This window comes from Lagopus muta, chromosome Z (genome assembly GCF_023343835.1).
Source record: "Lagopus muta isolate bLagMut1 chromosome Z, bLagMut1 primary, whole genome shotgun sequence".
NCBI classification, from domain to species: domain Eukaryota; kingdom Metazoa; phylum Chordata; class Aves; order Galliformes; family Phasianidae; genus Lagopus; species Lagopus muta.
The window spans coordinates 30,173,048-30,192,838 of record NC_064472.1 but is presented as its reverse complement, the minus strand read 5'-3'; the positions used below and the strand labels follow the sequence as shown (position 1 = coordinate 30,192,838).

The window sequence follows — 19,791 nt, the reverse complement described above, 5'->3', positions numbered from 1 at the left end:
GAGATTCGCCCTCTGAAATGTACACAATGCTAAATCATGAAGAAATTTGTATGTATGGTAGTAAATTGAATGGTTTTATTCTGCCCCTGACCATAACAACAATGGTCAACAACAACAAACAATATGTCCTTCATTATTTGCATGTTTCTGCTATTTATATTTCAGATATGACTGTGAAAAATGTATCTGATATTGAAACTCTCCTGTTCTGTATACAAAGTCTGTAACACATTTGAAGACATTACAAGTTCATCTTAACTAAGTGCTTTACATACAGTAATACATTAGTTCACTCTTTATAATTCTTTACTTTTAAAGAAGAGAAAAAATTGCAGATATCATTTCAAAGCAATAGGCTGCTCCTCAATAAGTGAGAGACAGCAACACACAGAATCAGTGGCCTCAGAGCTCTTTCAAATCTGAATTTCAGACCTTTCTAGTTTACTCATTGTATCTTAATAATAATAAAAGCTCTAGGGGCGTTTGGTTGTTCCTTAAAAAACTATATCTAGAAAGCAGGAGGTGAAAACTTAAAGTAATGCAATATCTGTAACATTCAAGATGGGCTTGTGGGGTTGAACTCTGTTTTAGTTACTGTTCACTTTTTGTTTTGGATTGCAGTGCAATGTACTCTGGTCAGATAAGGTCCAAAATGTATCCTTTCTAGTTCCATAAGGCATTTGGTGCTGCTATATAGTTGTGGAACATAATTAGAAACATTGACTAAAACTGAATTCAACTTTGGAATATACAGCATTTGTATCATAATTCATAATTCATTCATATTCATAGTCATAATTTAAATTCCAAAACATAACCAGACCACAAAATATACAGTTCTTTCCTGTTGGAAGTATTTAATTTCTTATTAGTAATTGGCAACAAACATTGCAATTTCTGAAGATTTCAAATTTTTGAAATATAAATGTGAGCAGTGCTGCTAGACAATGTTTCAAGAAAATGGAGTTTGACAAAAAATAATTTGTATTGGAAGTGCTAATTTTCTCACCTTATACTGGAAGCAAAATAGAAATTTTCAATTTTAAATTCAAATATTATGTAAAAAAAATAATTCTAAAAATAAACCAAAAAATTAGTTCAGTAAAATTTTCATTTGACTGACATTTTTAAAAATAGAATTTTGATAAAGAATCACTGTGATATTCATGATATAGCACTTAGAAGACAAGGAAGTATCTGATATTTCTATTTAACAGAAGTGGTATAAACATGAATTTATGACCAGGAACTTGTATAAATAATCATAGAATCATGGAACCCTTAGAATTGGAAGAGACATTTAAAGGTCATCTAGTCCAATAGCCCTGCAATGAAAAGGGACATCCACAGCTAGATCAGGTTGTCCAAGGCCTGATTCAGCCTCACTTTGAAAGTCTCCAGAGATGGAGCACCCACCATAGCTCTGGAAAACTTCCAGTGCCTCATCACCCTCGTTATAAAAGACTTTTTCTTTATATCTAACATAAATTTCCCTTTTTTAAGCTTGAGACTCCTTCGCCTTGTTCTATCACTGCTGACCCTGCAATAGAGACTGTCACCTTCTTTCTGTCACTCCTGTTTAGGTATTGAAAGGTCGCTCTCAGGTCACCTCGGAGCCTTCTCTTCTCCAGGCCAAATAGTGACAGCTCTTTTAGTCTATTCTCATAGGATAGGTATTCCATCTTTTGGATCATTTTTATGGTTCTCCTCTGGACCCACTCTAAAAAGTCTGTCTCTCATATTCTGAGAAATCCACGTCTGGATGCAGTACTCCAGATGAGGCTTCACTAGCGCATAGTAGAGGGGCAGACTCACCTCCCTTGACTTGGTGACCACTGAGGATCAGGAAAAGGCAGAGATTCTGAATGCCTTCTTTACATCTGTCTTTGAAAGTCAGACCAGTTATCCTCAGGGTATTCTACTGCCTGACCTAATAGTCTTTGCTGGGGAGCAGACCAAACCTCCCACAATTCAGGAGGACACAATCAGAGACCTAGAACTCCAACTGGGTTGATACAAGTCCACAGGGCCAGATGAGATTCACCCGAGAGTGCTGAGGGAACTGGCGGAGGTAATAGCCAAGCTGCTTTCCATCATCATCAGTGCTACTTGTTAACTGGTGAGTCCCAGAAGACTGAATGCTTGCCAGTGTAACTCCCATCTACAAGAAGGGTTGTAAGAAGGATCCGGGGAACCCACAAGCCTGTTAGCCTGACCTTGGTGCCAGGGATGGTTATGGAGCAGATAGTCTTGAGGGAGATCACATGGTATATGCAGGACAACTGGGGGATCAGGCCTAGCCTGCATAGGTTCACGAAGGGCAGGTCCTACTTGACCAACCTGATCTCCTTCTATGATCTAGTGACCTGCCTGGTGGATGAGGTAAAGGCTGTTGATGTAGTCCACCTAGACTTCAGCAAAGCTCCTGCACTTTGGCCACAACAACCCCAGGTAAGCTATAAGCTTGGGGCAGAGTGGCTGGAAGACTGTATAGAGAAAATGGACCTGGGGCTATTTATTGATGCCCTGCTGAACATGGGCCAGCAGTGTGCCCAGGTGGGTGAGAAGGCCAGTGGCATCCTGGCTTGCATCAGATATGGTGTTGCTAGCCGGAACAGGGAAGTAATCATCCCCCTGTACTCAGCTCTGGTGAGGCTGCATCTCGAGTACTGCGTTCAGTTTTGGGACCCTCACCGCAAGGGAGACATTGAGACCCTGGGGCGGGTTCAAAAAAGGACAACAAAACTGGTGAGGAGTCTGGAGCACAAGTCCTATGAGGAGCAGCTGAAGGAGTTGGAATTGTTCAGTCTGGAGGAGAAGAGGCTCAGGACCTTATTGCACTCTACATGAAGGGAGGTTGTAGTGAGCTGGGGTTTGGCCTCTTCTCTCTTGTAACTGGTGATAGGACTAGAGAGAATGGCTTCAAGCTGCACTGAGGGAGATTCAGCCTGGACTTTAGGAAATACTACTTCTCTGAAAGAGTGGTCAGGAACTGGAGTGGCCTGCCCAGGGAAGTAGTGGAGTCATCAACACTGGAGGTGTCCAAGGAACATTTGGATTTTGTGTTGAGGGACATGGTTTAGTGAATACAATTGGTGATAGGTGGATGGTTGGACTGGATGATCTTGAAAATCTTTCCCAACCTTGATGATTCCGTGATTCTGTGATGGGTGGATGGTTGGACTGGGTGATCCTGTGGGTCTTTTCCAACCTTGGTTATTCTATGATTCTGTGATTTTATAACCTGCTGGTCACTCTTCTTTTCATGCATCCTAGGATACTGTTGGCTTCCCAGGCTGTGAGGACACATTACTGATGCATGTTCAGCTTCCCATCCACCAGTACCCCCAGATCATTTTCAACATGTTAATCCTCAATCCTTTAATCCCTTAGCTTGTATTGGTAGTGGATGTTGGCTCTACTCAGGTGCAAGACCTTGCACTTGGACTTGATAAACCTCACAAGGTTCACCTGACCCTACTGCTCAAGCCTATCTGGCTTCCTCATCCCTCTGGTGTGTCAACTGCTCCCCACAGCTTGGTGTCATCTGTACATGTGCTGAGGGTGCACTCAAGTCCATTGTCAATGTAATTGATGGAGATATTAAAGAGCATTTGTCCCAGCAATGACACCTGATGTACATTACTTGTCACTGATCTCCATCCAGACATTAAGCCATTGATCACCACTCTCTGGACTCAATCCTGCAGCCAGTTCTACATCCATGGTTAGCAGCATGCTATCTAGTTCCTTTAAAAAAAAAAAAAATACATACTTTAAAAAAATAAATACATACGTATTTTTTTAATTAAAAATTTGCAAATACTTTTACAGCACTACATCTAGGAAAAGAGTGATGTTATTTATTTGGGATATAGAAAAACGGGAGATTTAACTTCTCCTGCTTTCAGAGAAAATTAGAATAATTAGTCACGTGTCTTGTACTTACAACTTTTTTTTTTTTTTTTCCTGCAAATTATGATTAACTGGAAAGGTATACAACTTACAGTAAGGAATACCTAAATGATAAAGATAGTTAATATCCCAAAATGATTTTTACTGTTAGATAAGAGCAAGAAACAAGAAGTTCATTTAAGTCATTATTCATTTATGGAATTATTTAATTCCATGAGCCCACTGTAGATTTACTTACAGATAATTGGATGACACTTTGAAGTAACAATGTTACTTCTTGTATAATAGTTAAAATCACATAAATGTTTTGAAGTTCACAAAGATGAAACTTTTAATCTAGTGATTACAGATCGAAGAACTAATCAGATCTAGAAGTTAAACTTAAGAATGTGAGGAAGGGGGATCTCATGTCAGTGTGGAAGAAGAGACAAGGGGAGACAGTTCACCACTATACATTCATACTGTCAGCATTAATAAATCCTGGATCTTGTTACAGAAATTAATATTCTGTTGGATGTTTTCAGACAACATTGCATTTCTGTCAGCACATTCATATAAAGTGAGTGAGAAACGAACTGGAATAAAAATTGTCAGCTCTGGTTGACTTCCTCTTCTATTTGCTCCCAGACGTGGAAAAGAGAAAGAACTCTAAATGACAAGACTGTGAGAATTATAATTCACACTGTAAACAATATAATAATAATTATGATAACAATATTAAGGATAAAATAATCTGCAATGCATAGAAATATAAGCAGTTTTCTTAAAGAAGACTTCACATTCCTGTTTCTTTGCTAGTCTGAGTGCATTTCCATCAGCATTTTGATACATTAATTTAAATTTGTTTTGATACAATCTGAGAATCCAAGGGACTAAGATTCTAGCTCACTAAGAAATTTTGATTTTGAACTATTAGTTGAAAAGGTAACTATTGCAGGAAGTTCTGTGTTCCTTGCAACTTTTACTTATTTAACTCTAAACTTTAAAGATTTTCTAAAAGAGAAACTTCTTTCCTCTTTTATTACGCTCACTTAACAGAGAGCTTGAACACTGTCAGAGACTTGCCAGTCTATATTCCATTACAGTGTTTTTGTGACAAAATGCTCAATCTCCTTTATTTTCTACAAAACAGATGTAGGGTGTGATTTCTCTCTGAAAAACAGATTTAATCTTATGAAAACACCTCACAATTTATTTTCCTGCTGGGAAAGGAGAGAAATCAGATTTTAAAATCCTGAAATTTGCAAAAATAATTTTTGTTTCAGTAAGCACTGATTAGTGAGGGTATAATTGAGGATTTATTAGTCTACAGTGACACACTTTGCCTCCGAGACAGCCAGCATAGTTTTACCAAGGGAAGGTCATGACTAACCAATCCGGTGGCCTTCAGTGATGGTGTGACAACATTGATGGACAAAGAAAAGGCAACCAGTGTCATCTACCCGGACTTATGTAAGGCCTTTGACATGGTCCCCCACCACATCATTGTCTCTAAATTGGACAGATTTGGATTTGAGGGGTGAACAATTTGGTCGATAAAGAATTGGTTGGAAGGCTATAAGCAGAGGGTTGTGATGAATGGCATTATGTGTTCAGGTGTACACTAGTGACAAGCAGTGTCACTGTCTTGCTCCAATCTATAGGAGGGAGAGGAGGTTCTTTTAATATAACATACTTGGTGTGAGATTAAGAAACAACGGTTCAATTGTTGGTCCAACCAGTTTATTATAAATCCTAATCAGGGAGATGGTGAAGGAAAGGAGGGTGATAGAAAAGATAGGAAATAAGCAAGAATAGTGTAAAGCAGGGATAGTCACCACCAGGAACCAGCAGTGGTCCTGTTGCACACCATTTCAAAGGTCCGAGGCAAAAGCAGCAGGGGGGGAGAGCAGCAGCAGCATGGCCAGCCTTGGGCAGCAAGCAGGTAGCAGGAAGAAGTCACAGAGCCAATCCGGGAGGAAGCCGCATGACTTGGGTAGCAGGCCCAGGAGAGTCTGTCAGCATGCAGGAATTCTGTAGTGAGGAATCTGATGGCAGACACCTGTTCTTCTTCAGCATGCTGGTAGAGCACAGAGCAAATCCAGGACGGAGAGAGCACAGAGCAAGTCCAGGAGGGAGAGAGGCAGGTTGTGAAGCTTCTCATTTCAGAAATCTCTTCTTCATGAGGAATCTGTTGCCAGAAAACCTACCCTCATGGTTGTTGATCCCTCTTTTATCCTCCTTTTTTTCCTGCCTACGTGACATCCCTGGGTGCTTGAGCAAGAATCATGTGAGTACCCACTGAGATGGCCATCTTCCTTGAGATAAGTCCACACAAAAGACTGCTTCACGGCCGTTAATCTGCAGCTTATCTCTCTCTCGTTGCCCCTGGCCTTGTCCATCTCTGTCTCTCAGACAACAGATTTCACAACCCTTACCCAGGACTTGCTTGGACTTGTCCAACTGTGTCCCCAGCAAGCTGTGAGACAATTATGTAAAAGAATAATATCTTACAGTCACTCAGGGGTCTGTCTTGTAATTGGTGCTATTCGGCATCTTCATCAATTACATTCATGATGGGCTCGAGTGCACCCTCAGCAAGTTTGCTGAGGACACCAAGCTGAATGGTGCAGTTGAAACATTAGAAGGAAGGGATGCCATTCAGAGGAACTTCAACAAACTTGAAAGGTGGGTCCGCGTGAACCTAATGAGGTTCACCATAGTAAAGTGCAATGTTTTGCACTTGGATCAGAGTAATCCCAGATACATATATGGAATGGGAGAATAACTCCTTGAGAGTAGCCCTGCTGAGAAGAACCTGTGGGTCCTGGTGGATGAAAAACTGAATATGAGCCAGCAGTGTGCTCTTGAAGCTCAGAAGGCCAATGCTATCCTGGGCTTAACCAGCAGAGGGGTGGCCAGCAGGGACAGGTAGGCCATTGTCTCTCTCTACACTGCCCTCATGAGGCCCCATCTGGAGTACTACATCCCAGTCTGGAGTCCCCAATACAGGAAAGCTGTGGAGCTGTTGGAGAGTTTCCAGAGGAGGGCCATAAATATTATCAGAGGGCTGGAACACCTCCCCTAAGAAGACATGCTGAGGAAGTTGGGCTTGTTCAGCCTGAAGAAGAGAAAGCTGTGAGGAGACCTCATTGCAGCCTTCCAGTATTTAGACGGGGATTAAAAACAGGAAGGGAATCAGCTTTTTACTCAGGTAGACAGTGATAGGACAAGAGTGAATAATTTTAGGCTCAAGGAGGGAAGGTTTAAATTGGATGTCAGAGGGAAATTCTTTATAGAGAGAGTGGTGAAGTACTGGAACAGGCTGCCCAGAGAGATTGTGGATGCTCTGAACCTGAATGTGTTCAAGACAAGTTTGGATAGGGCCCTGGGCAATCTGGTCTAGTGTCAGATCTGGAGGTTGGTGGTTCTGTCTGTGTGAGGCCCCACCTCTAGTTGTGTTTAGTTTTGGGAATCTCAATACCAAAAGGACATTAAGTCTAGAGCAGGTCCAAAGAAGGGCAATAAGGCCTGTGAAGGCCTTGGAGAATATGCCCTATGAGTAGAGACTGAAGGAACTGCGGATGTTCAGTGTGGGGAAAAGGAGGCTGAGGAGAGACCTTCTTTCTCTCTTCCAATATCTGAAAGGTGATAACAGCAAGAGGGGGGCTTGGTCTCTTCTCACTGGTGACAGGTGACAGGCCGAGGGGAAATTACCTCAAGTTGTGCCAGGGCATATTAAGTTTGGATATCAGAAAAAACTTTACAGAAGTTGTTTACAGGGTTGTTAAGCACTGGGATAGGCTCCCCAGGGAGGTGGTTGAGTCACCATCCCTGGATGTGTTTAAAATCCATTTGGATATGGTGCTCAAGGACATGATTTAGCGGAGGGTTGATAGTTAGGGTAGTATGGTTAGGTCATGATTGGACTCGATGATCTTTAAGGTCTTTTCCAACCTGAGTGATTCTATGATTCTATGATTTGCTATTTATTGCCATTTCTTTGCCAGCACTTTGATTAGGAGTATTGTGGCTTCAAGTAACCAGTAAGATAAATAAAGTAGAAAGGTGATTTCAAATTGCACTGTGGCTAGGTGGTTGACAAAAAAACAAAACAACAAATTATTAATGTCATGAAGAATCACATTAACTGTCACGAATATCATTTGTGCTAAACAGAATCACAGAATGACTTAAGTTGAATATTGTACAATTCCCTTGCTCAAAGTGACACACAGCAGATAACCCACATTCATGTCCTGATGACATTTCAGTATCTTCAGAAAATTCACACATCTGTGCCAGTGCTCAGTTACCTCCAAAGTAAAAAAGTAAGTCCTTATGTTCAGAGAGACGTCCTGTGTCACCGTTATTGCCCATTACCTTGTCCTGTTACTCAATACATTTGAAAAAGCCTTGCTCTGCCATTTTTTTCCACCCTTCTTTTATGTGCTTATTTATCTGCTTTGATAAAATCCATTCCTAGCCTTCTATTCTCTAGGCTGAACAGTCCTAGATCTCCTAAAGTTTCTTTATGAGAGCCAGCCTCTTTAGCATCTTCATGGCCCTATGTTGTACTCTCTTAAGTACAGCCATGTACTTAAGAGAGTCTCTTGTACTGGAGAGGAAGGAGGAAAAAAGGATACAGTACCCCACATGGGGCCTTACCAGCAGTGGGCAAAGGGTCACCTACCTTGACATGTTCATGACACTTCCCCTAATGCAGCCCAGGAATCTACTGATCTTCTTTGCAGCAAAGACTCATTCCCATCTCATATTCAGTTGTCTCATGTATTGCTTGGATCCTTACTGTAAAGCTGCTTTGCAGCAGGTTGGGGATCAGAATGAATTTCTGCATAGGGATATTCCTCCCCAGGTGCAGGACTTAGCACTTCTCTGGGTTGAACTTAATGAGACTGTGCATCAGCCTCTTCCCCCAGTTTTGTGTCATCATCAAATTTACTGAGGGTACACTCTCCTCCAACATCTACAGCATAAATGAAGATGGCAAAGAACACCAGTTAGGGGCCTCTAGCTGGACTTGATGCCCCTTAATGCCACTTTCTGGATGGATTTTTCAGCCAGTTTTCAATCCTCTTCCCTGTCTGCTCCGGCCAGCCTGTACTGCAACAGTTTATCTATGAGGATTTCATGGAAAACAGTGTCAAATCCTCACTGAATTTCATTCAGACAATTTCCACTATTCTTACTTATGACCAAAGTTTGTCTAGATTATTATCATGTGATTGTCTAGATTATTATCATGTGATAAAATAAAAAAAAACATGTGCAGCATTACTGCTTCAGCTGGGTGCATGTGAGATCATGGAGCCAGAAGGTACTCATTCTAGAGTGCTCAAAATGCTGGATGGTGTCTACGTGAGACCTCTCTCATTTTTAATCAGTGGTCTAGGGAATTTGGAGTGATCTCAGTTGACTGGAAACTAATAAATGTTGTCCCAGTTTTCAAGGATGGCAAGAAAAAAGAGTGGTAATTACTGACTTATCAGTGTCATTTCAGCTTCTAAAATATTGTGGAGATGATTATTCTGGGAGTTGCTCAAAGGAAAATGCAGTTGTTGGTCATAGCCATTGGAATCACAAGGGATAGTCCTGTTCAATGAACTTAATTTCCTTTTATGACAATATTACCCATCCAATTGAGCAAGTGAATATAGTTGATTTTATCTTTTTGGATTTCAGCCAACCTTTTGATGCTATTTTTCAAAGATTCTCAAAGGACAAAAATTCCAGCATACAGCTAGACAAAAACATAATTTAAAGGGTAAACACCAGTGTCAAACAGGTTGATCTGATAAGCTGATGAATAATAATTTGAGTTACATCAGGCTGGCAGTCAGTAGTGGTGTTCCAAAAGGTTCTATTCTGAAGCCAGTTTTCTCTGGTGATTTTATAACTGATCTGAACAGAAGAGTCAAATACATACTGAGAACATTTGCAGAAAAAAATTGTGTACCAAAATATAAAAGGGGCTATTTGAGAGTGTCCAAAGGAGGACAACAGAAGTGGTAAAAGGTCTTAATGGAATATTTATGAGAAATAGCTGAAATTGCTTGGTTTACTCATCCTAGAGGAGACTAGAGGTAGACTTCATGGTGGTCTACAACTTCCTCAAAAGTGGGAGCAGAGGGGCAGGTACTGATGTTTTCCCCCTGGTGACAGTGACAGGAACAAGAGGAAATGGCAAGAAACAGAGACTAAGCCTTTTGAAGTTCAAGAAGTGTTTGGACAGTGCTCTCAGATATATGGTTTTATTTATTTATTTATTTATTTATGTGCGGAGCCAAGAGTTAGAAGGATCTTAAAGTATCTTGGAGTCCAACTCTTGGCTCCATACAGGTTGCCTAAAAGCAAAAGTTTTTTTTCTTTTTTTCTTTTTTTTTTTTTCCATTCATACAGTATTGTATGATTCTGTGATTCTAACTTAAGAGTATCTGGTACCTACAAGTTTTTTTTCTTTTTGTTTTGTTATTTTTTTTTCTCTGAAGGGTCAAAAAGCGAATGCATTCCACTAAAGTAGAAAGGGAGGAAGTTATGAGTACTAATAAAAAGAAATAGAAGAAAAGCTTTTGCTTGATAGCAATATCACTGTCAATAAATGGTTATCTTTTTCTTCCATGCTGCAAATAATATGAATTCAAAGCAATGTGGAATGGAGCTAGGAGACAAATAAACCCCTAGCATTCAAAAGCAAAGTATGAAGATATGCACAACTAAAAGGAAGGGTACTTTTAATCGTATCTTCCTACAGTGGCATTCAATTACCTGCTGTAAAGTTGACTCTTGCATTCAATGTGTGTTTCATCAGTTTTGGTTTAGGCAGTTTATAGATCTATTAGCCTGACTTCTAGTGAGAAAGTGTCAAATAAGTTAGAATGTACCTCCATGTAGTAGAGATTTACATTTGCTTTGCAAAAACACAAAAAAAATGGATAGTTGTAGAATTAGCAAGGCTACCATTTTGTTTTCATAAACTGCAGTTTCACAAAAAGTAACTTACAGATAAACATTCTGTCTGCTCAAGTACTGCAGGTTTTGGTAGTATTTTTATGCTTACTGTGCTAATAGCAGATATGTGGATATTAAGCTAGATTTTTATACCAAACAGTACTTTAAAAAAGTACAGTGGCATAGCAAGAAAGAGTTTATATTTAAGGCAATGTAGTTAAATGCGCAATTGTTGTTGCATGAATATTTAATCAGAAAATCTCATATTTATACCATTTAATATATTATAAATTACTTTATTATCTTTCAAATCTGTATTATCCTAGAAACTACTCCTGTTTTATTAACTCTCCAAGATATATTGGTATTAATGTGGGTATGTAAATTAAACTTTTTTTTTTTTCAGGGAAAACTTGAAGAGTCTTTCGCTTTTCATCCTCCAGTCACTGACTGTGTTATAGGGACACTGTGGTGAGGTGGTAAGTTTTTTAAAACTTTTATCAGTTTATACTTTTATCAGTTAAAGCATAATTTCAGATTTAATTGCTTGAATATTATCCTTCAGTGCTATGGTGTCTGTCTAAGAAAACTTTAGAAATGTCTTCTTGGCCCTCTTGGATCCCAACGCCCAGGATTGAAGGTGTACAATAGATCTGATGTTTAAAAAGTTGAAACTCTAGAAATATCAGATTTATTCTACATTTACAAATTAACTTTATTTATCTATGAACAGTTCTGTTGATTCATCGGTGTCCAGTACCTATTTTCCAGAAATCCTAGGCTTCAGTATGTCTCAAAATAAGGGTAGTAACTGTAGTTAGTTTTGAAGAGCTTCCATAATTCAGAAATGTTTGATATTAAAAGTTTTTCAAATTTCAATGATGTATTTTTCAACTACTTACCTTTTTTCTTCAAGACTCTGTTTCTCTACCTCCCTTCCCTACTTCAGCTCACCACTACCACTATAGAATGACACTAAAAATTTGAACAAGTGTGTTTTCTGTAAGAGATTTCTTTTAATTCTTTTACTTTTTGACTCTCAGTGGAGAGAGCAAGTAATGTAATTCTAGATGTTAGAACAGTTTTGAATAATGCTTGGTCAAGTGACTGCAAACCACAGTTCTGATAATCAAGACTGTTGATTTCTATAGTGTTTTTTTTTCTTCTCTCCAACAATATTGCCTGTCAGTCATACTATATCATACTTATTTTATTTTGCTAGAGACTGAGAGATAATGTTACTACTGGAACTTGAGTACTAAGAAATATGGATGTTGATCTTTCAGTGAGAAATCATATGCCTTTTGTTAAGCTAGACACTGTTCTATGCTTTGTTGTTGTTGTTGTTATTATTGTTGTTATTCTTTTTTTGTTTGCATACACTTAGCCATCTATTAATAAAGCTAGAATAATAGATTGAAAACTTCAAATAAACATCCATGCTATATGAAAAAGAACCATGTTCCGGAATTTAAATAACAGAAAGAAAACAACTTTCATGGTTCTATTTAGTAAGAAGACTAAAGTTGTATGCTGTTTCATTTTCTAAGGAAATAGTAGTGGGCATTATATCATAAACATCAATTGCAGAGCTAAGACCATACAGCATGGATTCTTATTCTCTACTTTGTTATATTCTCACTGTTAAATGGAGAATTTACAAAGTAAATAAAGTTATATTTGACTTTAAAATACAAATATCACTCAGACCAGAATCTGTTATCATGTCAGTCTCCTGAATCACCTTTTTTTTGTGATCACTGAGATAGATTATGATCTACTATACCTTGATCTAAAAGGAGAAATGATTTCCCACAAGTGCTATTATGCAATTGATATGATAGAAAGAAGAGATGTCATCAAAAAGAAACTGGGCAAGAGTGAAAAGTAGGTCCCTGTGAACAGACTGATATTCAAAAAAGTCAAGTGCAAGGTGTTGCACTTTGATTGGGGCAATCCCAGCCTGTACACAGATATGTGTACAGACTGGGAGAGGAACTTGTTAAGAGCAATTTTGTAGAGAAGTGCTTGGGGTTCTGGTGGGTAAAAAGCTGGACATGATCCAGTAGTGTGTGCTTGGAGCCCGAAAGAACAACTGTATCCTGGGCTTCATAAAAATAAGTGTGGACAAAGGGGCAAGGGAGGAGATTGCCCCCTCTACTCTGCTGTCACGATGACCTCATCTGGAGTACTGTGTATAGACCTGGGATACCCACCAAAGGAAATTATGGAGATGCTGGGGCTGGCCCAGGGGATGGCCATGAAGATGATGAGAGAGCTAGAATACCTCTCCTGTGAAGAAGAAGCTGGACTTGTTCAGCCTGAAGAAGAGGATTCAAGAAGACCTCATTGCAGCCTTCCAGTATTTGAAGGGAGCTTAAAAAACAAGGAGGAAGAGTTACTTTTTACATGGACTCATGATTACATGACTGAAAGAGGGAGAATGCTTTTGAACTGAAAGAAGGGTGATTTAGATTAGATGTTTGAAGGAAATTTTTCACTCAGAGGGTGATGAGGCCCTGCAACAAATTACCCAGAGAAGTTATGAATACCCCATTACTCGAGGCATTCAAGGCCTGGATAGATGGAGCTTGAGGCAACCCAGGGGCAACTCTGACCATTACAGTGCAGTTGTGTATGGGAACTGCTGAGTCACGGCCTGAACCTCTGATTAATCACCTGAGGTGAGCCTTGAGTCAGCCAGAGGAGCACAGGTGAAGGCAATTCAGCTGTGCTGCCGGAAGGGGTGGAGCCTGGCTCCACCCCTCCTGGACCTATTTAAGAGCTGGCTACCAGAGGGGAAGGATCTCTTCTGGAGATCCCCTCTTTTGGTATCTTCTAGTGAGCTCAACCCAAGGGTAAGCTCTTCCACTTATTCTCTTTTGTGATCCTTGTTTGCTTTGCCTTACTCTTTGATTATATTGCGATTATAACATTTTGATATCTATTGATTATACACAATTATATTGTGATTATAACATCTTGGTTATACAAGTTGGAACTAAGTTATACATAAGATTCTTTCCAACCCAAGCTATCCAATGATTCTATGGAAGTGTCTATGCAGTAGATGATTTTTTTTTATTAAAGAGACTGTTACATAACTTGCATTATGGAAATACATTTATTATTCTTTTTAATTATGAACTCAAATACTTTGTGTAATTTCTCATTCATCAAAAATGCTTGCATGTCGTTTTCTACTAAGGCAGCAAAGAAGATAATAGTCTGAAATTTCTATTTGGATTATTAATTACATTTCTAATAACAGGATCAGATTTTTACTGCTTTTCCCTATTTGTTCTTTGTGATGTCTCATGCTTTAAAAAACTTTTAACATGAAAGAAGTTGAAGCTTTCCAATGCTGTGGGGACAATAAATTAAGCTTTTTAAAGTATGTTAATAGCTAAGGAAGGACCAGAGATAACTCTGGTCTATTACATGATGAGTTTAGTCACCTCATAATTAGGAACTTAGAAAAAGCACAGAAATTTAATGTCTCAGATACTGTCTTCAAAACAAATGATGGCCCTGGGACTCCCAAGGTTCTGAGCTGGAAGACTGTGACTATATAAATGTACAGCCAAATTCAAACTTGTGTTGGAATTGCAGCTTCAGCTGAATGCATGTAAGCCTCATAGGGCAAATCCCAGAGCTCTATGAGAGTTCTCAGATGTCTTCATGAGATTTCTCTTTTTTTTTTTTTTTTTTTTTTTTTTTCCAATGGTCTTGAGAATCTGGAGAGGTCTCAATCGACTGGGAGTTAGCTAACTTCCCAGTTTTCAAGATGGGCAAGAATGAAGATCCTGGTAATTACAGATCAGTCACTTGGGGGAGTTTCAAAGAGCTGTATTCTGGAGCCAATTTTCTCTGATAACTTTTTTCTTTTCTTTTTTTTTCTGATAACTTTTTTCTTTTTTTCTCTGATAACTTTTCTCTGTTTTTTATAAAAGATATGGGAGTCAAATAAGTACCATGTAAATTTGCAGATTATACTAATTTGGAGGAACTGTAGATTCCCTCAAGGATAAAGAGCGTTTACATTTCTGCCTAAAGCTTTTGTCTTTCATAGTTGTTTGCTTGATAGAATCCATTCATGTAGACTAGCACAACCAATAAGTTGTCTTCTAGTAAGGTGTCTGATGGGTTACTTCTATTTTAATGCCTCTGAAGATTTCCACATTATACAAACACAGCATTAGATGTTACAATTGTAGTGCTTTAATGCCATAATAACCAGTTATACTTTATTATTTGTTAAATTCGGAAGAATTCACTGTATTGGTGACTATAGGAAAAATAATTATATCTCAGAACCAGAAGGTCTGATGCTTACTTCATTTTGGTATGTGAGCTAATTTCATATACCCTCAGTCCCCTTGGGTTAATGAGAAGTGATATACTTTCTTGAAGATGACATTTTTCCTTTTAAACAACGGTTGAAATATATGAGCAGCCACCTTTAGTTCTACAGCAAGAATTTAGGTGAAGTAGCATCAGAAAAAATGCTACATATAAATTTGTCTAAAAGACTGAAAAAAAATTTTTTGAAATAAACTGTTATTAGTACCTTCTCCAAAAATTCTTTGGATAAGGCTGGAAGACAGTGACCTTTTTCATAATTCCTTTCTTGGACACATAGTTCAGTGATGCTAAAATACTCTAGAAGAAGGAATTTAAAATAAATAAACAAAATAAGTAATAAAAAAAGTAATAAATTAAAAATTCCCTTCTCACAAAATCAGTACAAAACTTTGCAGGTTTGTTTGGCAATACCTTGAAGACTACTGAAATAACACTTTATTTCAGTATTTATTGATTATTTATTCACATTATGTGAAACATTATAATTTCTGATTTTTTTTTTTAACAAGTGACAAGAAAGCTGTTTCAACTCACATGAATACGAAAGAGTTATTTCAAAAAAGCAATGAGTACTACTACTTTTCCAATGACATTTTGCTATTGTAGCTGACTTCATTATATTCCCACTCTTTCTTCATCTGCTTAAAAATATATCTGAGATAATAATAAGAATTGCAAAATGTAAGTCAGCAGCTGTTAGCACACGTATTTTTATTGCTGACAAATTCAATTAAAGACATTGCTTGCTCATTGCTTGCTAAACCTATCAGATAAGATGCAGCTCAGGAAAGGTCAACTCTGAATTATTTTTTCCCATGATAATTTCCCAATTAATTATTCCCATTAAGTCCATAAAATTCATTTCAAATTGAAGCACATAAAAGTAAATTATGGAAAATGCCTTGGTAGTTTGTGGGTATTCTAGGATGTAAAGCTGTGTGTCTCTGATGCATAATGCTTTTACTAAAATTGTTCAGACTAGAGCAGAACTATAAATAATGTCTAGATATTTTAATCATAATTGAATATTTCCAAGGCATGCTATGATAAGAAACTTCCTTCAGCCTCCCACATCATACCTGCTTCTCTTCCACCATCCAATATTTCCAGGTTTTTTATTATTTGAATTTTGAACTATGTTTTAGGTTGTTTATGAATGACATTAAGGTTCTTAATACGCAGTAACAAATAAAAACATTCTAATAAAGTAGCGGGATTTGGAGAGTGAGTTCAAACTTTGTCATGAATAAAATATAATTGCTGGGGAAAAAAAATCTTAAGATTAAGATAAGATGAAGCTGCAGTTTTTATAGCTAAATCAAGCTTTTGATGTTTTGAGTTTCTTTATGATCAAAGTCCATTAAAGGTAACATTTGCCAACAATGCCATTAGTGTGACTTTAGCTGTTCGCATAACTGAAACATTCATAGCCTTTGATTTAGCTCTTTTAGCAGTTATAATAGCTATCAGAAAGCACACCATAGGTAGGAGCCTAAAATGACCAGCTGCAGAATTCCACAACTGCAGAAGCAAAGTTTTTTTAGAACAAAATATTATATTTTGGTATATATATTTTAGTATATCTATCAATCTAAGAGAGAATAAAGCTTTTTCGTGAGAGCAACAGAAAAAATGTGCAATGAAAACTAATGAAAAAGGGAAAACCAATTTCCATTCAGAAATTATGGGGGAGAAAAGTGCTGAATAGCAGAAATTAGGCTGGTAGCTGCCCTGAACAGTTGTAATGATCATTTCTCTGCAATTGAAATGTTTTCCTTTATTATGTTGTCTTCCATATGGTGACACTGAAGTTGTGTCTGTTAAAATACCTGAAGGAGAATTCTTATTCCTTGAAGCTTAAAAAGATTATTTCAGTTTATTTTTTTACAGGTTTTCTGCAGTTCTTATGAATATCAGGGAGGAAAATAAAACGGTAAGCTATATAAACACAAGGTGTTGCCAAAACAATTTTCACCTCCTCTGCTTCCACACTAATATGAAAATATATGACATATAATTAGTCCAGAACAGTAGTTAAGTTCTCATTAGATTAGGCAAACAGCCTCACAGTCCACTACAGATGTTCATTAAATTGAAGAATGGTGTAATTCTGCCTTTTTCAATGAAGACAGGCATTCATGTAGTTTTGAAAGAGACCTGTGGTCTACTATACTGTGCTCATCCTATGGGACAAGCACAGCTTCCTTTATAAAAGTTTCTTTTTAGTAGAACAAAATGTTGCCAACTTCATCTTTCATTATTCATAAATTTCTTTTTTTTTTCTTTTTTCAAGCAAGCATGTATTAAAAGATATAGCAATGAGAGATCTTGATTTGGAATGTGTTATTTTTTCCTCTTTCTTAATCTTTACTAGTGATTAAGTGTGCAAGCGCTTCTCTGAAAATGTAAGTACCCAACTGTGTGTTTCTATCTCACATTAATTTACATGAGATAAAAATATTCAAAATTAAATTTGAATGTTTTACAAAATTGAAAATCTGTACTTACACATTCCAGTTATTTTTCTGTCACTGGCATGCTTGTGATTTTTTTTTTCTGACATAATTTGCATTAGAATAATCATGTGGTTCAAATGAAATTCAATATTCCGAGTTTAAGTAAACTATAGACAATATTAATACATTTGAGTTTATTTGATACATCCAAGTTTTTTATCAGAAATAGACCCGTTTTGGAGATTGATTTCATTAATGCCAATAACAACACAAAGAAGATGAGCAACATCTCTTTTTCCTGAACCTGACTCAGATAGAGATCAAATATATCTCTCAGATAGAGAGACAAACAGAGAAAGATGTTCATTTAGATTTCAGTAGAAATGAATGATGACATCTGTTAACATGTTCTTAAGAAATTATTTTCTCCAATTTCCAATGTGAAAAAAGTAAAAAGAAGTACAAGAAGAAAAGTAAAAAATTAGTTGCATCTATGATACCTTGAAAATTTCTTAGAAACACTTAATAACAAGAAGTAAACTGAAGTGATTCAGAATGAACTAGCAGTATAATCTTATGAGTGTCAATGATTCTATTTTGAAATTTCCTATCAGATTTAAAGAATACACACACATACATATATATATATACATATACAAAGAAATATGAAAGCAAGAAATCCGAATAACAGTTATAAATCTTTATGCTTCACACTGTACTACTGGCCATGGAAATAAAACTTTCAGTTTTCATTGTCTGTAAAAATAGAAAATAGAAATATTAGAGTGGTATTGATCACAGCTGCTCTTCTGAGTTCCTGAATCTGAAATCTTTTCTGGGTTAAGGTTTCAGCATTTAGTCAATTTAGACATGATTTCTCAATATCCAGCAATAGTCCTGCATTCCAGAAAGAAATATACCTATTGTTCCAGCCATATATATTAGGAGATAGTGAACAAATGGTATATTTGTTTGGTATATTTGCAGCCATATAGCCAACTTCTGGTGGAAGAAAATAGGAAGCAAAATCATGCTTTCAATTGCTCAGAACAGAAACAATTGTATTAGAGAGTTGCATATGGCTAATTCAGACAGATACTGTACCTCATAAATGTAGCTGAGTGCTTCAAAATTCTAAATCCAGTGATTTCACCATAAATAGAAAAATCTATGTCCCAAATATAAAAAGAGGACTGCTACAGTGATCAAACCATGGGATTGTAAAGGAATAAAAAGATATGAGAAGTTCTTCACCTCTGTCCCTGGAAAGGTGATGGAACAGCTTGTGCTAGATGTCATTTCCAGACAACTGGAAGAAGAGGAGGTTATCAGGAGTAGTCAGCACGGGTTCACCAGGGGGAGGTCATGCTTGACCAACCTGGTAGCCTTCTATGATGTTGTCTCTGGCTGGGTGGATGGGGGGAGACCAGTGGATGTAGTCTACCTTGATTTCAGCAAGGCATTTGATACTGTCCCCCACGACATCCTTATAACAAAGCTGAGGAAGTGTGGGATAGATGAGTGGACAGTGAGGTGGGTTGAGAACTGGCTGACTGGCAGAGCGCAGTGGGTCGTCGTTGGTGATGCAGAGTCTGGTTGGAGGCCTGTAACCAGTGGTGTCCCCCAGGGGTCTGTGCTGGGTCTGGTCTTGTTCAACATCTTCATCAATGACCTTGATGAGGGGATAGTGGCCACCCTCAGCAAGTTTGCTGATGATACAAAGTTGGGAGGATTGGCTGACACGCCTGAAGGCTGTGCTGCCATTCAGCAAGACCTGGACAGGCTGGAGAGCTGGGCAAAGAAAAACCGGATGAGGTTTAACAAAAGCAAGTGTAGAGTCTTGCATCTGGGGAGGAATAATTCCATGCACCAGTACAGGTTGGGGGATGAGCTGCTGGAGGGGAGCTCTGCGGAAAGGGACCTGGGTGTCCTGGTGGATGACAGGTTGGCCATGAGCCAGCAGTGTGCCCTTGTGGCCAAAAAGGCCAATGGCATTCTGGGGTGCATTAAAAAGAGCGTGGCCAGCAGGTCGAGGGAGGTCATCCTCCCCCTCTACTCTGCCCTGGTAAGACCTCATCTGGAGTACTGTGTCCAGTTCTGGGCTCCC

General features: G+C 38.1%; 2 protein-coding genes across 10 annotated transcripts in view; one reads left to right on the top strand and one right to left on the bottom strand.

Annotated features, from left to right (window-relative positions):
* Positions 1 to 19,791, top strand: part of PTPRD (protein tyrosine phosphatase receptor type D) — a 1,217,200-nt gene that overhangs the window by 293,578 nt on the left and 903,831 nt on the right. For all 9 annotated transcript variants that reach the window (XM_048930990.1, XM_048930989.1, XM_048930988.1 and 6 more), the window contains exon 3: positions 11,270 to 11,342. The gene's annotated coding sequence lies outside the window, so the exon portion shown is untranslated. The remainder of the gene's footprint in view (positions 1 to 11,269; positions 11,343 to 19,791) is intronic.
* LOC125686691 (uncharacterized) overlaps positions 1 to 19,791 on the bottom strand; it is a 263,423-nt gene that overhangs the window by 134,066 nt on the left and 109,566 nt on the right. The gene's annotated exons all lie outside the window — the stretch shown is intronic.